The sequence below is a fragment of the Hermetia illucens genome, chromosome 2, assembly GCF_905115235.1.
Source record: "Hermetia illucens chromosome 2, iHerIll2.2.curated.20191125, whole genome shotgun sequence".
In the NCBI taxonomy this organism is placed as follows: domain Eukaryota; kingdom Metazoa; phylum Arthropoda; class Insecta; order Diptera; family Stratiomyidae; genus Hermetia; species Hermetia illucens.
This window is the reverse complement of record NC_051850.1, coordinates 94,780,711-94,803,885: the sequence shown is the minus strand read 5'-3', so window position 1 is coordinate 94,803,885 and position 23,175 is coordinate 94,780,711. Positions and strand designations below refer to the sequence as shown.

At 39.4% G+C, this 23,175-nt stretch overlaps 1 protein-coding gene across 5 annotated transcripts in view; it reads right to left on the bottom strand.

Annotated features, from left to right (window-relative positions):
- The window catches only part of LOC119649762 (regulating synaptic membrane exocytosis protein 1), a 692,290-nt gene that overhangs the window by 376,250 nt on the left and 292,865 nt on the right, over nucleotides 1–23,175 (bottom strand). For 4 of the 5 annotated variants that reach the window (XM_038052056.1, XM_038052057.1, XM_038052060.1 and 1 more), the window contains one exon: nucleotides 6,313–6,353. The exons of the other annotated variant lie outside the window; for it this stretch is intronic. The gene's annotated coding sequence lies outside the window, so the exon portion shown is untranslated. The remainder of the gene's footprint in view (nucleotides 1–6,312; nucleotides 6,354–23,175) is intronic. 5 annotated transcript variants of the gene reach the window in all.

The window sequence follows — 23,175 nt, the reverse complement described above, 5'->3', positions numbered from 1 at the left end:
CCTTCCGTTGTCGTCGGCTGGGAGCCCTCCCAGCTTCACGGTGTCGGGGCTGCATGAATCTGTTTCCACATACTGAAATTAGAACAGAGGCGCCTACATCACCAGCTTCTCTTTCTTCTGCTTTTCCAAGAATAGGCGGAGAAGAAGGTTCTGACAGGCAACCCTGTAGTCCCTTCCATCTGCCGAGCTCTCCTATCCCGTTTTTTCAGAAAACTAGGCAGCAATGTCAGTGACAGGCCGGCCGTAGTCAGGTTTCCAGTTCCCCTTATTAAGGGAGTTACTGTACTAGCCTTTCTGGCTGACTGCGCCGTAGACACCGGGTGCAGGTTTCCCACCGCTGTTGAGACTGCTGCATTTCTAGATTTTAGACAAAGCACGAAAGCGGCTCAAAAATTTCGTTGCCGCCATTGGCAGAAACCTTACTTCTTTGACCTACAAATTGATTCTATGCTTTACCCATTAATACAGACAAGAAGAGTGCGATGACCTGTGAAACCTAGAACCTAAGTTTTGTTGGTATTTACCATCATTCCAGCCCTAGCTGCTCTGTTTCAAAATCCAGAACCATTTAGTCAAGGTCGTTGACACGGTGAGAGAGCAAACAAATGTCATCAGCCTAGTCGAGTTGTTTATGGAAAGATGTCATGGTTTATTTAAGACCTTCATGTCCTCTGAACAGAGTAGCATGAAGAACGCTACCGATAGTAAGAAGAAATAATATCAATGACAGGATGCGACTCGGCCTTGAACCTCAAATTCTTGATGGTTTACTTCGATGCAGCAAGTGACATTTTGCGCCATCAAATGTCGGTTTGATAAGAACTATTAATTTCTTCAGAATATCCCTTCAGTTTAGAGCCTACACTTCTTGTTCATGATTTCGAAATCCTTCTCGCAAATGATGAAGAGCAGCTGAAGCAGAGATCTACATTCTACGCACTGCACAAAAAGGATCCGTATGCTTAACGATTATCCCCTTCTTGCACTCTCTGAAAAGGTCTCGCATTCCCAAGATTCCCTTATAAGTAGAAACAGCGTATCTGCAGGAACTGCAGGAGTCGTTAAAGCCAGCGGCTTTACTCCGATTGAGTGCGTTGATATCCTAATGATTTCTCTTCTGTTTGGAGCAACAGTCGGTATCTAACGCCAGGACTCACATTTGTTGCCACTTGGTTTTCCAGAGTACAGAAGAGCAGTGCTGCAAGAAGGAGAGGAGTGCTTTCCAGAGTCTTAGCATTCCACTTCGCTTAGACCCAGAATATCCATTTTGCATCGTCGGAATTTTTGCTGGAGAGAGCAAGCGTTCTAGGGACTTTCGATGCCTTTTATTCGAAGAGCGTGCTCAGATTCCAAGAACCAATATTGTGACATATTCCGTTTTCTTAATAATTAATTCACTTTTCTTTTAATTTCGATGCCAACTCGAATCAAAAACAAATAAACAAGTCGGGAAACTGCGAGGTAGACGCTTCAGGTATAACAGGTTTTGTTTCCCTATTTGAGGAATGATGAGCGCATGGCAGTTTCGTGTGCACATAGTTAAATATTCCATTGCCCTCTATTTTTCGAAAAGCCTACTACGCAAATATTTGATTTGGGAAAAACAAATATCGTATTTTGTCAATAGATGGCGACACTTAAACATATCTTGTGTTGTACTTATCGCATCGGGTCACACTATACGTGGATTTGAAGACGACAATCTGTGCTACAAGTATCTCTTTGACAGTGTTGTGATTGTACGTTTCAGTCTCAAGTTATAGAGCGTCATGGAAAGAGTCCACCCAGCAAGAAATTCGTCATATTCTACGTTTTTACTACTTTAGAGGTAAAAATTCAACGGAGGCGGCCGAAAAACTTTGCGAAGTTTATGGGCCCAATATTGTAACGATTCGCACAACACAGCGTTGGTTCAATCGATTTCGTTCTGGTGTAGTGGATGTCGAAGATACACCCCGTACTGGTAGGCCAATCGTCGTAGAAACCGATAAAATCGTCGAAATCATCCAAGTAGACCCTCATGTGAGCATTCGCTCGATTGGCCAAGAACTGGGTAAGGACCATAAAACCGATTGGAGTCATTTGCAGAAGATTGGATTCCAAAAAAAGCGAGTTGACGGGAAAAAATCTCTTGGACCGAATCAACGCCTGCGATGCACTGCACTGGCGAGATCCTCAATTCGGTCCTTTACTATGAGCAACTCGACCGTTTGAAACAGGCGATTGACCAGAAGCGGCCAAAATTGGTTAATAAGAATGGTGTTGTGTTCCACCAAGACAACGTTCGGCCGCACACATCGTTGATGACCCGCCACAAGCTACGGAGGCTCGGATGGGATGTCCTATCAGACCACTATATAGTCCGGACCTGGAACCAAATGATTACCATCTCTTCCGGTCCATGCAAAATGGTGCTAGTAAGTTGGCCTCAAAAGAGGGTTGCGAAAGGTTTATAAGGGGGGATAATGAAGTTGCCTTCTAAATGGCAACAAGATTGCAAACAAAACGGCGCATATTTGACTTAAATCGGATAATTCTAGGTATGTTAAATAAAGCGTCAAATTTCGATCACAAATACGACATTACTCTTTCCCCAACCCAATATATTTACTAGCAAGTAACTGCCTCTTTTTGAGCACAATTGATTATCTTCAAAATACATGCCTCTTAGTGGACAATTATAGCAATAATAAGATTAGTTTTGTATTGTTTTGATATCAAACTTGAAAGACAAACCAGAACAACATTTTACTAATAAAATAATGTAAAGGTTAAGGTAGGGTTGTTAACTACTAAACGGTGAGTTCATTCTGGAGGCTCAGGATGAAAATTGAGTATTACTTAACAAGCGCACGGGTGATAATAATGTATGTGAATGATTTGAATATTGTATGCTGAGCTTTTTCCCAGAATTAGCTAGTTTACTAATTAAAAATAACATTTAGATAATTGTTTTAGAAAAACTTCATCCCTGGATTATCGTTTCTGTAGAATTTAAGAGGACTATCCCATGTAACGGGGCCGAGTAGTTGATTTTTTTCTATCAATTGTATCCAGATGTAGTGTCAAATGTTTGGTTTGATATTTCAAATCATTAGGAAATGACAGTGTTGAACGATCACCCTAATGAAGCGCGAATTTATCGGTCCGAACAACGCTCCAAAGACTTCGCTAAAGGAGCGACAATTGAAGCCCAGGAACAATAATCGGCTTTACATGACTTTTAGAAGAAGCTGAATCTTTATAAATCAGGTATGGCAGATTAATGGTCATAATGTTAATAAACACATTTTAATTTTTAAAAGTGTTTTGTTGAAATTGCATGTTAAAAATCAGGTGCCACGTAGCTCAAAATCTATCCAACCAAATTCTTTGAAATTTTCACATCTTATTTAGAACGAATTTCTACGGTTCGCTAACTTGGATTCATCGGGCCGTTTTTTGATAAATTGCCGTAAAAAACCCCAAGGCATCAAAAGGTTACCTTTTGATATTTTTCAATAATACTGGTTTACGAACCGTTGTATGTTCCATACGTTAAAATGTCGTTTATTTTTTTCTTTAAGATAGCCGGAGCCCTCCAATGTAGCACCCGAAAACACCTTTCCTTGGAGATGGGCGTATAAGCTGCTCTGTAATTCAATAATAAAATATCATATTGGGCTGAAAAAATTGTTACGTATCATCAAGTTGTTAATTAATATATGGTGGAAAATTCATTCAGTTTTTGAAAAAAAAAATTCCAAAAATTGCGAATAAAGGACCTTTACGCGGGATGACCCCCTTAAGCTGATACAGTACAAATAGCATAATCGTGGCGCAACATTAATTTAAGGTTTTTGTAAAGCAAAACCTTATTGGAATCGGTTTATTGTCTGCCTGCCTGTCTTTCACGCACACTTTTGTCGGAAACAGGTAAGTTGCCTCAAATGAAACATATGAGAACTATGAAATCTTACGCATACAAACGTGGACTGGCTTTGTTATTCTTCAAGTTAGCTTCGCGTTTTTCGCTATTGCCGCGATATTCCCTGTATTATATTTCAAATTTGGTGCCGTCCCACGCACCAGCTCAAGGAGCGCACAATTTTGTCAATGATGTGACAGGAAGTGTAGCATCCAAGAGAAACCCTCATATTCCCGAACCTGGCATGCCTATTTCTTGTCTATTCAATTTCACCTGAGGATTTCAATCTTCAATGTTCCCAACAGGGTAGGAATATCGTATTCAGTGTTCAATGTTGAACTGGCCTCGGAAAACTCTTTTAGAATTTATCTACTGTACGACATACGGATTAAGCAGACAAATGACTTTTAACTAAGGCAGTTTACTCAGGCTCCCACTAACATATTATAAGCAATGAACCAAGTAACTCGCAACTAGCAATCAGCCCACCAGAAGCTTGGGCATCAAAAATCAATCTCACATTGACAGCAAAGCGACATTGTAAATATCTCCAATAAAATTAGCAAACAACATACAGATTAATAATTGTCATTAGCAAAGGCAGTCCACGCTTAACAGTCCAACGAATAAACCCGCATCCTCAAAGTAACAAATTGAATTACTAACAACATCATCAGAAATAAAAGTCAACTAGAGGCCTAATTGAAAACTAAGCAAATTACCATTACGATATTTTCAGGAGGCCCTGGTGCTATACTAGCAGTGACCCGAGAGGAAAACCATATTGAGGCAATCCTCGTGAAAAACGGGATAAAATAATTGTCAAATTACTGCTATACAACAGAGCCGCTTTTAATTTATTGTCCTCCATGGAAAAAATAAGTGGAAGAGTTCACTGAAGTTACTAACTTGCTGAGACTCCGATTCATTGTCACCGATTAACTACCCCTAAAGGAAACGATCCATTTATATTAATATTAAAGAAAAATTTGTGGGAGAGTAGAGCATCATCCGACTGACAACGACTTACATTCGCCCAAACATGGAAAAAGAAAGGAACACCAGAATGTTCAAATTACCACCGGATCTGGTTGGTATCCCATAACTTGAACCTTTGAACCATTTCTGACAACTGCATTCGCGACATCATTCAAATAACCGAGAACCAGTCCGGGTCTGTCAAGAACTGCGGAACTACTGATGCAATACATGCTGCGCAGTTATATTATATTGTTTACGGAGAAACACCATAGGAAGCATCGCCCTTTCTATATTGCATTTCAAATTTTAGAAAAGGCGTTTGACAGTGTGTCACACGAACTCATATGGTATCTTCTGTGGCAACAGTTAATGCCAGAGGAACTTTTTTGCTGGATTAAATTCCTTTGTCGAGAAACGGAGGGTAAAGTTCGAAGGGTGGCAGGTATTCCAAACCCGCTTAGTGCCCCAGTCGGTGTTCATCAAGGAAGCGCCCACCCACACTTTTTTTATTCTTGTTATGAACACTGCGACGTCCAACGCCCTATACACTTATATATATATATATTATAAGTGATATATATATATATATATTGTAAGTGATGTTTGTCTAGCATTTCATAACAAAATCGATCTTGACCAACTTGACCAAAAGTGGAATGATCGCCTCATCTCCAATAAAACGGGTACTATAACTGTCAGTGATGCATCAGCGCAACATGGATGAAGTCGCGTTCGTGGACATGTATCATAATAATATAAAAATTACTTACCAGGAGTAGTTCAAGGATCGTAGTCGATGGGAAGTGACCAAAAGACCGAACGAAGTAACGGTAGCCTGACGTGCTACTAGATGCTGACGTGAGATCCTGCGAGGGACTTCATCACAATCAGGCTTATGACCGAGAGAAATGGCCCAACTAGTCAAGATAAGCTGACCTCGCTTTTGAATGGGAGAAAGGCTAAAGAAGAAGATGGCCGAAGAATAATTTGCATTGCATGGTAGGAGGTCTTCTGGAAATTATGAGTACTTACAAAGAGTCTAAATTAATAAACAGGACAAAGTTGGCCCAAGGTCGTAGTAGTTTTGAAATTATTTTCTACACGAAATTAGATAAAACATAAACGCTGATATTAAGAACGAGACTGCCAACTTTTTGTAGCATTGTTTACAAGATCATAGAAATAACCACTTTGACAGCTCACTATACAAAGCCAGAATTCATAAGCACTGCATAGTTTCCTAACCCCTCCATGGGAAAAGAAATGCCAAGCCATAACAACCCAACCGTCGTACAGTCGACAATCATTACAGTTAGTGAATACGTGATATTAAATGGCTTCAAATATGTAGTTGTTTATAAAAACCCTCGAACTTTCAGTCTAATTCTTCCAACTAATCTCAATTGTCAAAGCTATGTACTCACCTCGGTGAAAACTTGAAAGTTAGACCTTCCATTTTAACAATCTGAAACAGAAATAAATAATATCGAATACCATAAAAGTCGAAAAATGTCAAAGTTAATGTAGGCAGTTATTTATATTTTTATCGATATTAAAATAAGAAGCTTTGATGGATTAAACAGCTGGACATACATACAACCGTCAGAAACTCATAAATAATCGTGTTAGTTTTGTAGCAATAGTTCCTAGGATTTGTTTCGTATGGATATATTCGGCCTGTAGACCAGAACGGCTAACAGGTAAAGTGCAAGATCCATCGAGTAGTTCCCAACGAAAGCCAACTCTTCTCGAATATAACGGTGTCCTGGGATAGCATTGGTTCATAAAGTTTGTTATCTGTCTGTCTTGGAAGGAAGGGCTCGCGTCTCTATTCATGATATTCATAATAATTTTTTATTCATGTCTTTTTCATGATTTCATGATAATTTATGATAATATGAAGTCGGTAAAAGATATAAAGATACTAATGTCCTACTAGGGCTATTCGATAAAAACATTCGGTGTGTTATTTCACAAATAAGACATGGGGAACGCCAGTAATTGCATCGTTGGTTGAGTTGCGGCTCCACCCTATGTCTGTTAAGCATCTGAGCTCGTAAATCAAAGGCTTAGAATGCGAGAAATTTACACAAAAATAGCAGCAAATGACGCTTTCCCGACTCCCGTACTTATCCTCTTTCTAACCAATGTAAAAGCTAATATATTAATACTCATTATCATCATCAACGGCGCAACAACCGGTATCCGGTCTAGACCTGCATTAACAAGGAACTTCAGGCAACCTAGTTTTGCGCCGAGGTCCACCAATTCGATATCCCTAAAAGCTGTCTGGCGTCTTGACCTACGCCATCGCTTCATCTTAAGGAGGGTCTGCCTCGTCTTCTTTTTCAACCATCGATATTGCCCTTATAGACTTTCCGGGCTGGATCATTCTCATCCGCACGGATTAAGTGACTCGCCCACCGTCCGGTCATGGTATCGCTCATAGATTTCGTCATTGTGTAGACTACGGAATCGTCCATCCTCATGTAGGGGGTCAAAAATTCTTTGGAGGATTCTTCTCTCGAACGCGGCCAAGAGTTCGCAATTCTTCTTGATAAGAACCCAAGTCTCCGAGGAATACATGAGGACTGGCAAAATCATTGTCTTGTACAGTAAGAGCTTTGGCCCTATGGTGAGACGTTTCGAACGGAACAGTTTTTGTAAGTTGAAATAGGCTCTGTTGGCTGATAACAACCTTGTGCGGATTTCATCATCGTAGCTGTTATCGGTTGTGATTTTCGACCTTAGATAGGAGAAATTGTCAATTGTCTCAAGGTTGTATTCTCCTATCCTTATTCTTCCTGTTTGTCCAGTGCGGTTTGATGTTGTTGGTTGGTTCGTCTTTGGTGCTAACGTTGCCACCATATATTTTGTCTTGACTTCATTGATGTGCAGCCCAAGATCTCGCCCCGATAGCCGCCCGCTCGATCTGGATGAAGGCAGTTTGTATGTCTCGCGTGGTTCTTCCCATGATGTCGATATCGTCAGCATAGGCCAGTAGTTGGGTGGACTTGAAGCGGATCGTACCTCTTGCATTTTCCTCAGCATCATGGATCACTTTCTCGAGGGCCAGGTTAAAGAGGACGCATGATAGGGCATCTCCTTGTCGTAGACCGATGTTGATGTCGAATGGTCTTGAGAGTGATCCTGCTGCTTTTATCTGGCCTCCCACATTGGTCAGGGTCAGCCTAGTCAGTCTTATTAGTTTCGTCGGGATACCGAATTCTCTCATGGCCGTGTACAGTTTTACCCCGGCTATGCTATCATAGGCGGCTTTAAAGTCGATGAATAGATGGTGCAACTGTTGTTCATATTCCAACAGTTTTCCATCGCTTGCCGCACAGAGAAAATCTGATTTGTTGCTGATTTACCTGGAGTGAAGCCTCTTTGGTATGGGCCAATGATGTTATGGGCGTATGGGGCTATCCGGCCTAGCAAGATAGAGGAGAATATCTTTTAGATGGTACTCAGCAATGTAGTACCTCTATAATTGCTGCACTGTGTGATATCTCCCTTTTTATGTATGAGACAGATAATGCCTCGTTGTCAATCGTCAGCCATTGATTCGCTGTCCTATACCTTGAGCACAAGTTAATGAATGAATATATTAATACTCCACATGACTATACTCGGTGAAAAAGACATTTTACATTCCCCCTTGCCATATATGGGGACCCCCTCCCCTCTGTTAAACTCAACGTGGAACTATGTTAACTACTGCATTGAATGCAATTCACAGGTCTCATCTTTCGACGTAATTTCATAGCAATACATGTGACAGACAGACAAGCAGACGGGTGGATAGTCAGACGGACGGACAGACAGACGGTAAACCGATTTTTTTTTGTTTTACACAAAACCTTCACAAGTGGGGAAACAGGAAGCTAGACGCTTCAGGTATGAAAGGTTTTGTGTATTTCTTTTATAAAGAGATTTGAGTGTGCATTTGTCCCATTAGTATGTAGTACGTAATATAAGCATATATTTTGTGAGAATATCCACTTTCAAGTGAGATTGACATTCAAAGTCTTGAATTTGCACAGAAGCAACAGTTGTGACCTATTATAACTTTGTTAGTATTAGTGCGATTTTCACCAAATTTGGTAATGCTATGCTGTAGCCTACATTTCTGCAAAATTTTGTGGTTCTAGGGTGAACCTAAGGGGGGTTTTCCTGCCAATAACTAACAAGTCGGAATACCGGAAGCTCGTGCTTCGGGTATAAAGGTTTTGTGTTCATCTTATGTAAGAAATTTCAAGGCACATTTTTCTATCCGTATCTAGCTACAAATACAACATATTTCTTCATATTTTTCCAAACCACAAGACATACGTACATATCACAGCCATAGATATTATCCCCGCCCTAAACAAACAAACTGCCTATTTCCGAATACCGTACACATATATGCACGTATATAAATTGATCGTGCCCATATTTCCGATTTACTTCTGATGTCTATAGGCACTACCCGCAAAGTTCATTAGCACGCATATACTATATACCTACATACACAATTGATAAAAAACTAAAACCAAATTAATCGTTGGGACCCCATTCATAAGAACTTATTTGGTTATGGTATTGATGTGATGATGTGATGATGACGTCATGCAGGTTGAAGAGTGCATGAAATTCCCAAAAAATGGTAAAGTTTTACCCCCCATAACTTTGTTAATAATAGTTGGGTTTTCTTCAAACTTGATTAGCTTGTGCATTATGTTCTTCATTATGATATGATGGTATGTGATTTTTTTCAGATTTTTCGGTTGGATAGGTTCTGAGAACGACACCTGTTACACTTTTTGGGGGTCGTATTTTGAGCCCTCACTCCCCTATGTTTCACCCAATATCAAATATGGAACCAGTTTCGAAAAGTAATAATTGAAACCTTTCATTTGATACCCCACATGGCAAAATTCTATGGAAAAAAAATTTTCACCCTCCATTCACATGTATGGGCAGCCCCCCCTTAAACGAAACACAAGATGACGCCACTTACTGCATGTAAAGGGAACACTAGATTACATACTGTCACCAATTTTTGTGATAATCGGTCTAGCCGTTTCCGAATAAATCGGGTGTGACAGACAGACAGACAGACAGACGGACAGACAGACACCGTCTCGATTCTAATAAGGTTTTGTTTCACACAAAACCTTAAAAATGATAGTAATGTACTATTATTAACTTTATTTGAACATGTATCGGTATGGAGGGTATTTCGGAGCCTAGGGACCATACAGTAGCAGCTTCTTTCAAATTTTTCAGTTGAGTAGCTTCTGAAAGAGGGCCCATTAGAGAAATGATCACTTACAACCCCCGCACTCCCCACCTTTCCAGAAAATGTCAAAACTAAAAGCGGCTTCGAAAAGTACTAACCGAGACCTTTGATACCCCACATGACTATATTTGATGAAAAAAAATTTACGTGTATGGGGATCCCCCATTAAGTTCGACGTAAAAGGACCTTTCTACCGAATTTGGTGTCAATCGCTGCAACCGTCTCCGAGAAAAATGCGTGTGACGGACAGACAAACAGACAGACAGTAAACCGATTTTAATAAGAGTAGGCTACTTGCCTACTCATCAGCAAATTATGCAAGGACAGAAAGCGAGACAGAGAAGAAAGCTCAAGTTTTTCGAGGAATTTGCATCTGTAAGGAACCTGAGGCCGTTAAGCCCTTTTAGTGTTCCATCTCCATGGTGTCAGAAAATAAAATCGCATCAGAGTTGTTGATGACAACTTTAAATTTATAAGCCGAGGCAATAAAATTTTGCTATATTAAATATTTATTCTATCAGAGAAGTTTCAGAAGGGAATCCCATGAATGAGCAGGAGGAAATGCTGGAAGCGACCCTCGCGTAAATTGCACTACTTTCGCAATAGAAATGGAAACATACCTATATAGGTCAAATTACAAAAAGTGGGCAGACCTGAAAGGGATCTCAAATTTCCTGCTCCGGAATGGCATAAGCTCTATTGGTGAACATTTCAGAACATGTTAAAAAATGGATGTGATGTAAGTGATGCTGTCTGAAAGCAAATTGGGACCCTGAAAGTCCATTTCATTTCAGTCCAATATATTAAATCTTCTTGAAAGAAACATTCAAAACTCTCTGAATTGAAATTACTTTATGATTCAACAAAATGAAAACTGCTTTACAGGTCTTAAAACATTCTTCGATTTAGTCTGGAAAAAGGGATTAATTAATGAATTGATTAGTATTAACATATACTTTTCCCATAAATGGGCCCTGTATGTCAATCTCCGAAAGTCGGAAATAACCTGCCAGGAAAATATTTGCACAATTTCTAGGATGTGCTTTATCAAATCCTAATATCCAATGATATAATATGCATTAGGTAGAAATTTGAGACAACATACCAATTCGTAACTTTCAATTGTTCTACAAATTCCTATCTTCTGCGTTATTCAGATGGTTTGTAAACAAAGTTCATTCAACTTAACTCAGTATCGTTATTGACGATGAATGGAAACCATGCATTCGTCATTTTCTTCATGTTAAGTTCAAGTCAAAAAGCTAATCTTAATGCTTCACGAAGTCGCGAACCAGGTCTCATAAAAATCTAATTGTGAACCTGCCTTTGGCAATCAGCTTTTGTCCCACTTACAACCACAACATGCAGTATCATAACTTTAGTCACCTTAAGGGGGTCATCCCGTGTGTCGGGTTGGAGAAATCGATTTTTTTTTTGCATGAATTGTATGTATATATAGTGGAGAATATGTGGGCAAAGGGATTTTCCGGTATTCCGAGTCGTTCAGATATTACAGTGTTAAACAGGTAAGGAGTTTGCAACCGCGGCTAGAGTACTCGATGAGAAAGAGCATTGAATCTTTTTTTACCTGGTAGTTTTTTACCTGAGCCTTATAAATTCGAACACAGGTGTAATAATAAAAAGATGGAAAACCAATCAATTGTCTAAACTTATTTGCTGTTTGGAATAAAAAGGATAATCTAGTCTAGAGTGAACACTGAAAGGCTTTCAAGCTATACTCAATTATATTTTGTAGTAAGTATTGTGCTGTTTGTGTGTTCAGTGATTTTTTTAAATGGATCGTACGAAGGGAGATTGCTTGACCGTTCAATGTCATGCTCGCACTAAAAAACGAGTATTTCATGGGAATCGATACTTATCAGAGAAGAAAAAGGACTTTGCATCAACATCACCAAAGTAACTTTTAGCAAGCATGAAGATGGATGTTCCAATTGCGACAAGTTTTGTATATTGTATATTGGATTTTGCTGGAGTTTTTTCCGGTAATTCTGCAAATTTCTGCAAATAATAAAATATACGTGGTAGTAAAAAAGGAATGGGTAGGACATGTCGAGAAAAGAATGGGAACAATGAGTCGTTAAATGCATTGATCTGGACTTTCGCTCCTAAACACTCTCATTCTGGGGCCAAGGATGTAGAAATAGTCACTTTTCTGGCTGTAATTATTTTCAATGAAGGACTCAATGGCATTCTCAAAATCCTAGTGACAATGGGATGTCAAGTTGGTCACATATGTCAGGTTTATGCCGCCTAAATGAAGCGCCAATTTGGCGGTCCGAACGACGATCGACTGACCTCTCTAAAAGAGCCAGAATTGAAACCAGAGAGCAACAATCGGCCTTACAAGACTTTTTTAAAGAAACGGAGGGTACTCTCTATGGACCAGGTATAGCAGATTAATGCTGAGTTAAAATTTTACTGTTGATAATGACATTTAAATTTTCAAATGCGTTTTTCTCGAAACTGCATCTTGAAAATCGGCTGCCACCATAGCTCAAAATCTATTCAACCAAATTCTTTGAAATTTTCACGACTCCTTTAATACATATTTCTACGGTCCGCAAACTAGGATAATTGCAATCGGACGGGTCGTTTTCTTTTTATTCATAAAAAAAGCCGTAAAAAAACACCAAAATCAAAAAAATTAAGTTTAAAAGCCCACCAAAAATTTACCTTTTAATATTTTCTAATTATCCTAGTTTGCGGACCGTAGAATATTGTCCACATTAAAACGCCGTTTAGTTTTTTTTCTTCAGATGAACACAGCGCCCTCCAGCGTGGCCGCATAAAAACACCTTTTTTTGGAGATGGGTGCATAAATTGACACGTATTCCATAAACTAGCTACGATATCAAGCTGAAAAATTTATCACATATACTAGAGATATCGATAAATATATGGTGAAAAAATCACGTTTCTATCTTTATCCAGTCCTTCAAAATAATTTTTCAAAACAAGGCAAAAAAAAACCGCCTTCACACAGGATGACCCCCTTAAGACCACAGTGTGGGAAAGTGCACTTTCAAATAAATAAATATTTGTACCGCAGGTTCCGTCAGTGAATGTGATGCTATCAGCTGCAGTTGTAGCGCAATGCTGATGTCTGATGCGTCCATAGCCGGATCACTTATATAGAAAATGTTCCGTGGATTCCGCTGTCTCATTACAGGATGGACACGTATCATCTTGGAGAATTCGTTTTCTGGACACATGTCCAGCTAGGAAATAATGGTCAGCCAGAATACTTCTGCAAATGTTGCTGCTTTTCGACATGATAAACTTTGCAATATATTTGTTTAGTTCTGACAGGAAAAGTTTGGTGTGTCTAGCAGCAGGCTTTGCCAACTTGCTTTCTGGGAAGCTTGTTCCCAGTTTGGCCAATGCTATTGACACTCCAATTGTTGAGTTCAGTTGGCTTTTAGGTTCCTGAACTATTTTTGAAGTGATTAAAGGACAACTCAAAGTCCTCAATACGTCTTGACTATCGTGCAGATTCCAACGCGCCTGCCCTTCAACCGCTCTTCAATCAATGATCTTCTTAGGATCGCATACATATTTCAGCATGAAAATAATTGCATGTTATTCCAAGGGAAAAGCCCACTTCTCGTTTTTATTCGGAAGGCAGACTCCTGTCCCAAAATGCTGTTCTGGTTCTTCCCAATTTCCTTCACGCTTGAGGATAATTTCATATGTTTCCTAATAGAATATATAAAATTACAGATGTATGGAGGTCCGAGTATCAGCCGGGATTCTTTGTTTCAAGGAAACTTCTTGTCTAGAATAATTCCCAGATATTTCATTCATATCTGGCAAGCGAAGACCATTTAGTTCCCTCCTTCTTGTAATTAATACCATTGTGGTTTTATTTCGATTTACTGAAAGTCCATGCTTGAGACACGAACTGTCAATCAAATAAATGGCGTGTTGCATATTTGTACACACCGTTCAGAGATCTCGACCAACGCGTGTTGGCAAATTTGGCACATACTCCACAGAAGTAACGATAGCACACCTCCTTGGAGGCAGCCTTCCTTGCTCCTGTTGTCAGGTAACGATCAACATCCATTTCAGCAGATATTAATCTCTGCGTTTGCATAATACAGATTTACTTAATTAAAGTTTCATCGATACCATGTTCTCTGGCGGCATTATAAACTTTCCGGTAATACGCTCAATCAAAGTAACATCTAAATATTTACTCGTTGTTTTTTTTGGCTTCTAAAAGTTGTCCTATAGTTATGAAACAATCGACTTTCCGATGTTCACCACATTTTCGTTAAGTCATTCATAATATCTAAATTATTACTAATATTACTAGTAAGGATTTTAGAAATTTCTCCATAAAAAATAAAAAAAGATCATTTATCATCGATTAACTCTCATCTGGCTGGTTTAGGATAAACCACAGACTCACCACATAAAAATAATCAAAATATTTAAAATCCTTGTAACCAAACTTCAACTTCAACTCCTTATAGGAGCCCAACATCTGAGTTTTACTGCGGCTAACTAATACATAAATAGGTGTTTTCTTTCTCTATGTAATTGGCGACCATTATACCTATTTTGACATTAATAAAAAAGACAAAAGGAGATGTAGCTACGGCGCTCGTCACGCTACTCGCGATGCTGCGATAAGGAATCGTGTTACGAATTACCTCAGTTGTGGATTAAACCAGAGTTTAAAGTCCAAACGGTTAGACATAATGGAAGGTCGCGGTTTCAAATCCTACGCTAGCCTGGCTCGAGAATTTGGAAAGGGGGGGGGCGGTGGTCGTCCTGTGGACACTTCGATGTTATCGAGATGGAAGACCCACGAAGGACCATCCTCAATCGGTGCTTCGCCGGCCTCAGGTGTGCAATTAGGCGCTGCTTTTGAGGTTCCCCTTTCCATCCTCAAGCCATTATATTGGAGGAGTCCCCCTTTAAAGTGAGTTTGCGCGGGTTACAGATTTTGAAGGGAAAAGGAAGTCCTCAAACTAAGAATGGATAACGTGGTTGTGAACGATATATTCAACCAATTTTGAGGAATTATTACTATATATATACCAGCTGGGCTGAAAAGTTCGTACGCTAAAAAACGGATGATCCATATGATCTTTAATTAACTTTAACTTTCAAAGGACACGTGACGTGACGTTGACAGCTATCGGACTATTACCTTGTGAAAAGAGAATTGAGAATTGTTAGTGTGAAGAAAATGGATAAAAAGGAATTATGTCTGTCAATAAAGCAATGCTTTTCGACGAAAAGAATATTATTTAAACCAAGGTTTGGCTCGATAAAAATTAATCGGAATTTGCACGAGGCAAATTAACCGTTGGAAAATGCTTTGCTAAGTTTTAATAAGGCGACATAAGCACCGAGGGCGATGCATGCAGTGGACGCCCCAAAGAGGCTTTTACCGCAAGGTAAACTTTATCGAGATAGCTGAGGCTCTAAAGACATCAAAGGAATATTTTAGATATATCTTCCATCAATATTTAGTTATGCGAAAGCTCTGTTCAAAGTCGATGCTGCGGCAGACTACAATCGACCAAAAACAACAACGAGTTGATGATTTTGAGTAGTGTTTGAAGCTTTTCCTCCATAAAAAAAAACCGAAATGGTGCGTCGTTACGTGACAATAGACGAAACATAGCTCCATTGTTCCTTGTTCCTTGTTGTCATCTTATCCCTTGGTATCAATAGTTCGGGATACCGTCTAGAAAGAATATCAATCTTCCTTCGGTTTAGGTAGCTCCCGCCTCACTGACATTCCCGGCCATCCAGAATATTGCCCTCTTTGCCTGTATCTGTATGTGCATATGGAGAGTGGTTAATTCTAGAAGAACTCCCAGGGATGCCGTTGGACATGTCCTCATTGCCCCACTGATACACATGCAAGTCAGTCTTTGGAGTTTGTGTAATTCCATGGCTTGCGTACTGGATTCAGTTCTTTCTGCCCAGATTACCGCCCCATAGGTAATCATTGGCCTTACTATTGCAGTGTATACCCAAAGTAGTATCTTCGGGTTCCAACCCCATTTTTCCCTGCTATGGATCTATAGGTCATCAGAGCCCTCGTAGCCTTCCAACATGTGTCTACCAGAATAATTTTTGGTCTAGAGTAATCCCAAATATTTGATCTCTGTTTCTCGTTTCGCCTCCATGTCATGTAATCTTATTGTTCTCAGGTGATTAAGCTTATGTCTCCTAGTGACTATGGTGGTTTTAGCTGAATTGATCGCAGTTAGTCCAGTTTGAATTGTATCACATAGGGTATCCTCATATTTGCCCCTTCAGATTAAAACAATGTTGTCCGCGTAACCCTGGACCTGTATTCCAGTATTTGCTAGCACGTCCGGGAGTCCTTCCACTACCATACTCCATATAAACCGCGATAGTACCCCGCCTTGTGGACAACCTTGAGTAGTATTCATGACAATAGAATTTGTAGCTGTCCTTGTTCTATTTGCCTACTCTCTAGCATACCCATCCAGAAAGTCAGGGTATTTCCCTTGCGACTCAGGGCATCTCGTATCTCTGTGTGCTGTTGAATGCTCCTTCGATATCCGAAAATGCACATAGTGCTATTTCTTCTAATCAGGGTAATAATGTCAGGCGAGCGGAATGCTGACCACATTGCCTCCTATAGGATACTGTAATCCTGTAGTGTACCGTTATGGTTTTGACTGAAGTGCTCTAACACACTTCAAGGCCCTAATCCAATTGAATTGTTGCACCAACGATTATTATTACAATACAATATCTATATTTCCATATATGGAATGGATATAACGTATAAATCTTTCTGTGGAAAAACAGTCCTTAAAATTTGTTAAAAGATACCAAACGACCCCTTAATAATACGATCATCGATAGTAATAATACGTAATGTTGACCGCAATGCCTCCCAGTGCACCTACCATTACGGTCTTTAGTGATGACGCCGTCGATTATAATTATTAGAATATATCATTCTGCACACGACAATGTAGAATGATACATTTCGTATGACAAAATTAAAAATCTATTTGCATCTATTAAGGTCTAGAAAGAGGGATAGGGGATTCTCTCTTTCTCTTCATCCTATCCTCCCCGGAAAATAGATTTGTTAAAAAATGTAAAAAGTATATCTCATCATTAACATCGGATACTTAGAAACATTGACTTAGTTTCACCAAGTGGAGGAGAGGCCTCTATTTATTAAGAACTGAACAGCCTATCAAAAGTAGCGGCTCTTCAAGCATTTACGAAATAAGTATGGGATCTTCGGCCAGAAGTTCACTTTAGTGTCAAAAGTGGCTTGATTCTGTGGGCTTAGAAGGCCAGAATAGAACAAGATGTAGATACACATATTTGATCTACGACCTACGCTAGTTCCATCCAAAAGCATAGATTACTCAACACTGTAAATAGCATGTAATCCTCGTGCGCACTATTTCATGTCTCCTTGTATACTCAACTAATTGCAGATAAAGATTTTCTCACAGCAGTCATCAAAAAGATATTATGACCATATCTTTCCAATGATTTTTCGAAATGTCGCCTCCCTGATACTCCACGATACATGTACTTCAGCAAGTGTTTCTCTCTACATATAGTTGAAAATATACCCGTGTTATGCTACTTGAATTATTTATTGCTACTCCTCCTCCTACCGACAAACCATTTGAAAAGCAACAGTCCTTGTCTTTATTCACTTCGCCGGGCAACTTGCCTTACATAAAACACTCTAATGGCTTCGGTGACAGCTTATGATTTACTGATCATTAACTCGAATTACAGCACTCGTTCCAATAAATCGTTCATATCTGATTCGAAACAATTTCAACTCGACAGTTTTGATAAATACTCTACATCAGCGTCAAACCTGTTGACAAAGGATTAGCTTCCATTGCGTCCGAAGCTTTAATTAAGGGGTGCTGATTTGGAAGACACATATCATAACATACACATGTGCCTGCCCAGTGAATTCATTTCCCTGGTAAAAAAAGGTTGTAAGTAAAATTGAAAATAATGAATCATTTCCAAGGCGTATGACATATGGTCCATCAAGAATGTTAGGAAAATTACAAATTCCTTTACAGGAACTAAATATAATATACCTGTATACCTGTTCCACTGTTCCTGTATTAATGGAGATATGGGTATCTAAGTAAATTTTTTTAACTTGTTCTCTGTCACATACACTTTCCGAACGGAACTTGCATTGGTGCCTACAGGACAGATCCTACCTGCTAGTACGTCCTCCTATCCCTTTAAGGGAACATGCACAAGAAAGGGACGCTAGACGTGAACTGAATCAAATCTGCGCTGACCGGATAACGCGCAACATAGGATGCATTAAACCAAAGCGGACGAATACTTTGCGCGAAGAGACAAGGCCTTCTGTGGATGAGGAGATCGCTGTACTACATAGCCAAATGCGGAAATTCTCAGAGAAATCGATCGTGTGGGGAAAACTAGGTGGCACACCAACTATAGCATGTCCTCCTAATTGTTTTCTACGAGTATAACATATAAGAACACGCTTATGTATCTAAAACAACATAAAGCCTCGTCAAATCATCCTGCAGCATGTTTGAACCTCTTCCTTTCTGTTGGCAACAAGACTGACAAAGTTACAGGACCGTTGCCGTTATATATTTGTGCAATAGCCATGGATTCGGTTTGACGTAATATGTGGTATCGAATCAGTTAAAGGTGCTACAATATTTTACGATGAAATCTCCACAAGACGTATCATAATTTAAAATTGCTGAGACAATTGAGTCCCCAGGAACTAGTTGCGTTCATCTTATAATACCAAATCAATGCAAGAGGAGAAACTGCAAAAACTCAGAAAATCAAACGGACCTCCTCAGAATTGTGCTTGTAAAACCAATAAGACATTGAGTCTGACTAGTTAAACGTCAAGAATTCACAGCGTGAATATAAAAGGTCCGTAAAAAGATCGAAGCGTGACTGCTTTATAACATACTGTCAAGACGAAAAAAGGGCTGGACTCTCTTAGAAAATCGGAAGGTACTTTCACTGTCTCTAGAACTCGGTGGAGACTCTCTTGGAAGTACACCGTCTCGAATAACAGGAGACAGAAGTAGTTCGCACGAAAGTGGTAGTTATGAGTAGAAAAGCGGAAAAGCAAGGGTTGTTATACTATAATATCTTTCCAGCACTTTAAAACTTCTGGCATGGATGGCATCTATCTATTCATGGCTGATTCGTCGGAGAGGATCATTATGTCAATAATCCCCAAGAACCCGTAAGTGAGTAACATCTCTCTCTTTTGGTGATTACAACAAAAGATGTCTTCGCCAAGAAAAGTCTAGAAATCATATGATCAGCAGAAATCACATCTGACGCTTCTCTGCGATTTTCCAATTAATAAACTTGGCTCAATTATGGATAAACATGCATAAATCCGTCGTAGACGGTCTCAAATCAGGATGTGAAAGGAAGGGCGGTGGACAATTTCAGTCCGAATGGCTATACGCCACCGCGGTGTCTCAGGGGGTAGGTGAGGAAAGCGCAGGGACTTTGTAGTTTTACAGACTACTCACTACACCTGGCAGTAGGCATAAAATGGAATCTGTGGCGACCACTTCGGCGTAGCCATTGGCTAAGGAGGCTGAGGATATATCATCAGCGCTTACTACTGCGAGTCGGTACAACGTCTTACCGTCCCTTGTTACACCAGTTTCAGTACTCGCCAGACAAATTCCAAAAAGCGTATTTAGAATTATCGGAAATGGATCCTTGGCATAGACCAGGTATTCACAGCATCTATGCATCTTCAGCAACTCCGAGAATTCTATCTCAAATCAATGATGAGATTGCGTCTCGCCTGTCTGCTGATATGTCGCTGCTGCAACTACAATCACTTCGTGGTGTTGTTTTGATGTATTTCCATTAGCTGATAGAGCAATATCTCTTATAGACAACTTCAAAATCAAATATTTAATATCCCTTATAAATCACTGTACTTCATTTCAGGGATACTATTACCATTTTATATATAATTGGTGGTGAGTATTCTAAATTTGGTGATGACTGAACTGATGCCAGTATCAAGTAATGAACTCGTAACACAGATAATTGCTTCCACTGCTTTTGTTAGGTGTGCAAGACCTCCAAATCTAGAGGCAGGACTCTAAGTCTGAGGAGCAACCAGAACGTAGACAGCAGGAATAAGTCTAAATAAAGATGATTATTGATTCATAGACTACAATTTCGATGGCAGGCTTAGTTTAGATTCCTCATAAAGCATTGAATCGCTTGTAGGCAAATTCACAGTGTATAGTAGGTAGAGAAGCCCAGTACTGTCGTTTCTATTGGTTGGGTGCTACCCAGACTTTGAATGTGCAGAAGAACTGGAGAGCTTAGAATTGGTGGTCTGATGTGATGGAATTCTGATTTACGGATGGGACTATTTTCTCCAGTAGAAGTCTTTCAAATACCCAGGGTATTTCATCAAGGATGCTTGATACGGTGTTGGATCTTCGACCTTTTTTCGCTTCGAAATCACTATAACTCTAGCGTGCTTACAGCTGGGTGGTAATGGTTGAGTAAGGCATGTATAATGGCCGTTTTGCCTGAAAATGGTAATTTCTTTATCATTTTGGCAGTGTTAAGTTCGTCCCCAGGAACTTTATGTGGGTTTACTTCTTTTTCAAGAGTAGCGAAAACTGTAAATTTTATTATTTTATCGCTATCGGCTGCGCTGTATGCTATTTTATGGCGTTCGCTTTCTACATATGGTCAAATATCCACGATTATTAAATTTTCGTTGATGTTTATCCTATAAATTGCATTGTGCAGCCATCTGCATGCCCATGCTGTGTGCTAGGACATGCATTTTTCATAGCGGTGCGCATCGTGAACGCCAAACATTGATGTACTTAGGCAGATAATGCCAAAAATTGATGTACCTAGGCATTCTGTGAAGTTGCTGACACTATGCTGCGGTCTAAATTGTCGTTGTTCCGAGTGTGGTAAAGATTCTTCCGCGATTTATCGAAGATGATATTCTTTCTTTCTTCAGGGAGGGACTGGTTCTTTGGCGAGTGAAAAAAACATTTTGTTGTGCAAATTGACAAATGTTAAAAGTTGGCTTGGAGGTAATTTGCTTTGGTTCCTTGGCGGATGACCGAGGAACGAGGAAACTTTTTGGAGGGTTAAAGAAAAGAAGAGCGGGAAGGATTGTGTGCATTGGAGCAGACGATCGAAAGCGATAAATGAGAAACTCAGAAGCAAAGTGAATTTTGAAAACTAGCTATGATAAATAACTAATTAAGAATTTTATTTTATGTAATGAGTGCACTTGCTCATCTGATTCAGAAGAATACAGCGTAATTTCCAAATTGGACACAATTAAAAAGATCGTAATGTCCACGCATAAAATAGCGTTCTCGTGTTTTTTAGACATCTTACAATCCGCTCGGATCCTGTCTGTCTGGATAACTCAATTTTGAGGCAATTTGAATACTTTCAACTGTATTTTGGAAACGAGCTCCGGCGCAACCTTTATTGGTAGGGTGGTCAGTACACCAGAAAACTTTTAGGGATATCGAATTTGTGAACTTCGGTGCAAAACCAGGTTGTCTGGAGTTCCTTACTAAGTCAGACCTAGACCGGATACCGGTTGTTGCGCCTTTGATGATGATGATAATAAATTAGCAAAAAAACCCTTTGGGATGAAACCAAAATTGTTGATGATTCGGTTCAGAACGGTCATGTGCGTAAGAACGGTAGATGTCCAGCTACCAAATGCGCGTAAAGCACTAGTTGCTCTGCAGGGACTTATTCGGAGTATGATATTAAAAGCATGTATTATAGAAGACAAAATGAATATAAGATTATAAGATCTTGGCGCCAGAAGGGCGGTTAGTTAAGACTATAAATAACAAAATTTTCTTTCTCTTTTTGATAGTTTTTATCACTGCATATATATATAATATGAAATCGTCAATCAGCCTCTTAGTACCGTTCATACCACTATCAATATTTTGGAGATGGAATTTAGTATTTATTGGTTGTTTTTCTCTCGTTCGATCCTTTCGTTTTTATTCCTTATCATTCCTTTTTAGTGGCTTGTTACCTGTGACATTGTTTCGATATTTCAAGATACCTGAATAGATGACTGTAGGGGATTTCTCAAAAATAAATCGTCAAGTTGAATATTGTTTAGAAACCTTAAATCCCGCGCCTCTTAAAAAGGGCAGGAATAACGTCAACATTGACCTTGGTCAACTGCGATGGCTTTTCGACACATCAGTCAAAGGGCTAAGCAGCAGGACTTAAAAACATTGCAGCTAAGCTTTAGAAGATAAAGATCTGAGGAAGATAAGGCACCATCCGACTGGCAAGAAATATGGAAAAAGAAATGACGTCCAGAATGTTTAAAGTATCGTTCGATTTTATCGCATTATCCCATACCATGAACGCACACGTTCAAATACCCGTAAACCAACCCGGGTTTGTCAAGAACTAATCTCTCCACATTGCATCCTTAAGTCTTGAGAACGCGTTTCACTATTTGTCACACAAACCTACCCAGTATGCACAGCGACAACACATAACGCCAGGAAAACTCGTACTCGTGTAGGTTAAATTATTCGATCGTGATCCGACGGGTATTTTTTTTTTCATTTTATTTATTTCTATTATAATTAGTGTCTTACATCTGATACATTTTGCTTAAAAGTAGCTTAGAATTAGCTTAGCTAGCTTAGAATTATTACAATGGGTGGCTGTACATTGTTTGGCCTACCCGACCTTCTCTGTAATTAACTTTATTGTGTAAAAACAAACTGTAATTTACAACGTTCCTTGGCTTTGTATTTAATTAAAACATTACTTAACCTATTTTCAAAACTGCGTCCGCACTAATGACGCGAGAAGGTTTTGTTTTACTTACTTACATCTACCTTATTACTACTTACATTTACTTACATAAATACTTAATTCTACTATATACATACAATAGCACTTAATA